Source organism: Mixophyes fleayi, chromosome 4 (assembly GCF_038048845.1).
Source record: "Mixophyes fleayi isolate aMixFle1 chromosome 4, aMixFle1.hap1, whole genome shotgun sequence".
Classification (NCBI taxonomy): Eukaryota; Metazoa; Chordata; class Amphibia; order Anura; family Limnodynastidae; genus Mixophyes; species Mixophyes fleayi.
Genome location: NC_134405.1, coordinates 344,228,593 through 344,234,925, shown reverse-complemented (window position 1 = coordinate 344,234,925; position 6,333 = coordinate 344,228,593).

Sequence of the window (6,333 nt, the reverse complement as noted above, 5' to 3'; positions counted from 1 at the left end):
TGTATGTATATAGTTATAGAGTTACATAGTTACCTAGCTACATAGTTACCTAATTATATAGTTGTATACTTATATAGGTATGTATGTATATAGTTATAGAGTTACATAGTTACCTAGTTACATAGTTACCTAATTATATAGTTGTATACTTATATAGGTATGTATGTTTATAGTTATATAGTTACATAGTTACCTAGTTACATAGTTACCTAATTATATAGTTGTATACTTATATAGGTATGTATGTTTATAGTTATATAGTTACATAGTTACCTAGTTACATAGTTACCTAATTATATAGTTGTATACTTATATAGGTATGTATGTATATAGTTATATAGTTACATAGTTACCTAGTTATATAGTTACATGTGTAATATTCGCTAACCTCCAGTAATAGCTGTCCCTGCCTTTGCCCTTTACCGCCCCAATACCTGTTCTGAAATCAACTGTTCTGTTATTTTAGGATGGTAATAACAATTGCTTTTTTATTTAATGTGGAAAAGTTTTAACATGTTCTTTTAAATATTTTTGACCATTTTTTTTACTTTTGTTCTTCTTGACAAGTGGATCTGAAGCCCAAATCTGTTCTGTCTACTCCCCTGTGCGTGTAATGAGCAGAGGCAGCAAGGTAAGAACGTGGGGTCTCTAAATATGTCTAAATATAAATGTTCTCAGTGGCGATGATGGTGGATCCGGTGACAGCCTGGAGAGCAGTGGAGACGAATATGACCGTTCAGAGGAGAGTGATTCCAACACCAGCAGTAACGGTGATGAGACAGTCCTGCTGGGGAGTCAAACCTGATGGCTGCTGTGTTTTAAACACAGAGGGAAGAAAATCTGAAGCTTTGTCTGTCCAACACTTGCCAGGAACTAAATGCAGTACTGCCGGCACTGTGATAAAGCCTGTCCCACATAACATCAGTGGTGGTCTATGGAACAACATGACCCGTGATGACATTTTATATATAGATAAATGATGATGATGATTTACAATTAAATATGACAGATGCAGGATGCAGATGGGGCAGTATCCCTACAACTGGGCTGGATAGAACGTCAGTAAACATGAGTACAGCCATCAGAAGCTTCTAGAAATAGCACGGCTACTGCTACAGGCCAGAAGAGATAGCTCTATGGACAGAATGGAGGACGTTACCATCCATTAAACCTTCTGCATGTAGCTGTGAAGCTGGCAGCTGGCTGCCACATTGAGACGGGTACATGCAAGACTCCCTCGCTGGCAATGTAGCTTGGCCGTGGTTTGCAAAATATTTTATGCATTGTGGAATGCCGAACAATGATGTAGGACTGCTCTGCTGTAGAGGAAGATGCGTCTGCTTCAGGAAGATCTATGAGGCAAGATGGAGCCAGCTGTACTTATCAGGTGCCTGAAATATCATGGAACATGCCTCGGCTCTTAGCTAAACGTGAAGAAAAAATATGCACTTGTATCTCGATGAAAACCGCAAGTAGACCGAAGCAATTTATCCACCGAGCCTTTGCTTAATAACTGCCCATGGTATTCAAAGGTCACCGTGGCACAGGTAATATTAATCTACTGAAGAAGGGGAAGTTTCCAAGATGCTGCTAGCTACCTTTTCTTCTAGAGATGTTTCGGATCTTCACAAATATGTTGCCTTTCTGAGCTTGAGAAGGATCAAAATCTGAGGAGAACAAGGTAGGAAAGTCCCAATCCTGCTGACACCACCAATGCAGAATGCAATGGAACTTCTTCCAGAGAAGGATGAAACGAGTGGAGTGGCCGCTAAACGTGTTTCTATGTTTTCCAGATCGGACGCTTTGTCGTATTTCATAGGCTCCTATCATGTATGCTTTTTTGTTTGTGAATATGGAGCTAAAAATCCCCAAATATCGTTTCCATGAAGCTTCAAACATGTGGCCGCTTTTACAAAAAGTTCTTAAACTAAACCACACAGAATTGGATGAATCAACAGATGTCCCTGGTCATAACTTCGGGGTGCATTGGTAATATCATCTCCTCCCGTAAGGTGCCCTCCAACAGGCTGCAATCAGCAAACTTTTAATGGCTCTTGAGAGGGGAAGACTGGCAGAATTCAAAGGCAAGAGATGAACATACGCACCGAGCGATCTAAAATTGTTAGCTGTGAAATTCTACGTAAAGAACGGGATAACAGCTATAAAAAGAAATACAAATAGTTGAATCAATATGCAGTGGTTGACCATCATCATCATCATTTATTTATATAGCACCACTGATTCCGCAGCGCTGTTCAGAGAACTCATTCACATCAGTCCCTGCCCCATTGGAGCTTACAGTCTAAATTCCCTAATATACATACACAGACTAGGGTCAATTTGTTAGCAGCCAATTAACCTACCAGTATGTTTTTGGAGTGTGGGAGGAAACCTGAGCACCCGGAGGAAACCCACGCAAACACAGGGAGAACATACAAACTTCACACAGATAAGGCCAAGGTCGGGAATTGAACTCATGACCCCAGTGCTGTGAGGCAGAAGTGCTAACCACTGAGCCACCATGCTGCCCTATGACTATAACCTGTTCACCATCCGTGGCTCGTTGTCGGTCTATCCGTGTGTATGGATTTCCTCCAATCTTTGGGTCTAGGTGATACTGAAATTCACAAGAAGTAATTGTAGTTTTCAACCTTTTTTTAACCAATTGAAAACCAGCGGATTGGACGACTCCATCGCTGCCTCTGTGAGTCAATATTAATAGCAAATGTGTTAAGTATGAAATCTAATTAAGACTTGTGTGTTAAATCCGGGAATTGTTCTAGAGAATTTGTAATTTTAGTGAAATCAGACCCTGAAATCTGCCCGGACAGCCGTAATATTCCTGTTGCTCTCGTTGGATATTAATAGAATCCAGTGTAATAAGCTGTCTATGTGGATTTAACAGTCATTGTTTTACATAAGATGGGAACATGTTCTTATTATTGAATATTAAATGGCCAGAATCCCCCTCATCACCTGGTGAATGAGAGGTGAAAGGACGGTTCTAGGCAGCAGCAGAGGAACGGGATGTGATATCAGATACGTCTGTATTACATCCTGTGTCTGAGAACCATATAGTATTCAGTCTTCAATTCTGATGTGTTAGTGAGGACAGGGCTGCATGTGACAGGGGCAGTGACATGATGTGAGGAGGCGAATGGAGGCAGCAGGAAGCCACAGACTGAGAGTTATATAGTGGAAGGAGGAGGGAAGGAGGAGGGTCCCCCAGCAGCACAGAGTATATCAGGAGATGAGTGATGTGTTAGTGAGGACAGGGCTGCATGTGACAGGGGCAGTGACGTGATGTGAGGAGGGGAATGTAGGCAGCAGGAAGCCACAGACTGAGAGTTATATAGTGGGAGGAGCAGGGTCCCCCAGCAGCACAGAGTATATCAGGAGATGAGTGATGTGTTAGTGAGGACAGGGCTGCATGTGACAGGGGCAGTGACGTGATGTGAGGAGGGGAATGTAGGCAGCAGGAAGCCACAGACTGAGAGTTATATAGTGGGAGGAGCAGGGTCCCCCAGCAGCACAGAGTATATCAGGAGATGAGTGATGTGTTAGTGAGGACAGGGCTGCATGTGACAGGGGCAGTGACATGATGTGAGGAGGAGAATGTAGGCAGCAGGAAGCCACAGACTGAGAGTTATATAGTGGGAGGAGCAGGGTCCCCCAGCAGCACAGAGTATATCAGGAGATGAGTGATGTGTTAGTGAGGACAGGGCTGCATGTGACAGGGGCAGTGACATGATGTGAGGAGGGGAATGTAGGCAGCAGGAAGCCACAGACTGAGAGTTATATAGTGGGAGGAGCAGGGTCCCCCAGCAGCACAGAGTATATCAGGAGATGAGTGATGTGTTAGTGAGGACAGGGCTGCATGTGACAGGGGCAGTGACATGATGTGAGGAGGGGAATGTAGGCAGCAGGAAGCCACAGACTGAGAGTTATATAGTGGAAGGAGCAGGGTCCCCCAGCAGTACAGAGTATATCAGGAGATGAGTGACGTGTTAGTGAGGACAGGGCTGCATGTGACAGGGGCAGTGACATGATGTGAGGAGGGGAATGGAGGCAGCAGGAAGCCACAGACTGAGAGTTATATAGTGGAAGGAGCAGGGTCCCCTAACAAGCCTCTGTCACACTGATGCTTGGAGATTGTGGTGATACAAGTTCACACGTCCATCTTTTTTTTGCCAATTGAATTTGTCCAATGAAAGTAATTATTAATAAAATGTTTCCTATTCATTTTATTTTAGCAATAATATATATATAATTTGTAGGCACCAGTAAATGTATTAAAAGAACACAAATTACATAAAATTTAGATTGTAAGATGAAATGTGTCAGGGACTGATATCAATCATTACATGTTCTCTGTACAGCGCTACGTAACATGGTGGCTCTATATAAATAAATGAAAATACATTGAAATCTTGTTTGCTGACCTAATCACTGACATAATCTGGATCCTCATTGAGTGTCCAGCGTATAAGATTCCCGAGTCTAAATATAAAACAACGTGATTCACTTATAATCTCTCTCCTAATATAATAACATATGTTTCATTTTGTTAACTTGTATAATCACATTTCTGTAATGAAATCTAAATCAATCGTCACATTTCCAGCAAATTGAATCATCTTAGATGTAAATTCCATCTCATCAAAGGGTCTGATCGTCGCTGGTACTGAGTGAGCGCCAGGAGTCGTTATATACAGCGTCTCTAGGTCACCAGGGACGGTGGGGGTAGTTGTGTCTTCTCAGTGCAGCGGAATATTCCCAATAGTGGAGGAGAGTTACAGTAACAGGTTTATAGTATCAAACTATTTACATTACTTATATACACCGTTGTCAGGGGAATGGTGCAGCATTAATAAATGTCAAATATTGCATTGGATTGTACCTATTGTGTTCCTCATATTTATTACTTTCCATATGAAGATTAAGCTGACAATACAGCCTGGAAAGTCTATAGACATAGGTATTAATGTGTGAGGGTGACAATCAGCGCACTATGAATTTTATTATGAATTGAAGCATTGAGCTCCTCAATTTGTAGCAGATAAACTATATTTGTGCATTTTTTAGGCTTTGGTATTTGCTGATTATTAGTAATAGGTGTTGATCTTTCCAAGTCTATAATGATAATTTTCCTACATATATTCCAGTTGTGTAATAATAACACAAGTCTCTAATTGCCTCAAAATAGGGGATTTATAAAAGACATGTAACTTATAATCCTTACATGAGCAGAATAACGCAATTAATAACCCCCGGCGTAATGAAGACGCTTCTGGAGAGAGTCCTGGGATAAAGCCAATGTTACCCTGAATTGGAATGAGGGGTTTGTGTGATGGTTCCTGCTCTCTGTATATAGGTTCCCATGCAGCCGATGTGTCACACATTAGATGGGGTGTTTTGGTGTAAATGTCTATAAACATTTTATGAGTAAGAAGTAAACGTGGGCTTCTCTATGAGGTGTAACCCATCCGCATGTTATAATTCCTGGTGTAGAGGGGACATTGGTCACACTAGGTCTATAGCTCTATTTACCAAGGGTAGAACAGGGTTTGGCTTTATTCATTCAGGTGCTTTTACTGACATATTACTGACAGAAAGTTAAACGCCTCTTCCTAAAAAGTGCAGAAGTACAACCTAGCCTTCTTACCACATAACCGCCACCATTGGTTTACAGTGATGGGAGATATTCCAGCTGATCTTCGTGGGTTAGATTCCGGCAGACTCGGTGTGATTGCGGCACAGACGTCGGTAACATCCATTGAGGATCCCACAGCCAAAGTTAATCTTAGTAGATGGATATCTCCTTATCTCCATCCGTAACACACAGGAGGCCCTTTATTTAGATGGGGGGTTCATGGAGATTTCTGGTAATAATTATCTAATGTGGAGATATTTAAAAATAAAAAAAAGTGTTTGTTTTAATCTTATGTCTAAGGTAAAATATAGCAAAATGTAAAGATTCTATTGGAGACAACTAGACCTGGAGGAAGCCCTCCCTGGTGTCCGTCTACAACATCTTTTCACATGTTATGTGGTGCAGTCTGGGATATTTGGCAGTAACTGAGCACATACAGTTTGTAAAGAGCCGCAGGGTTCACAATTAGTTTCAATTGAGACCCAGAACTTTTGGTTTCATCCTTTTTCCACCAAGACTGGATTTGGTCTAAACCTCCAACACAATATTTCTCTATGTTTTTTTGATTTTCTGAACTTTTTGCTCCATCCATAAATAAATCTGGAAAAGATTCTGGAATCAGTGGTATTGGGAGTCTATTTATACATAGTTAAGGATTATTGGGAAACGAATTACTGTAA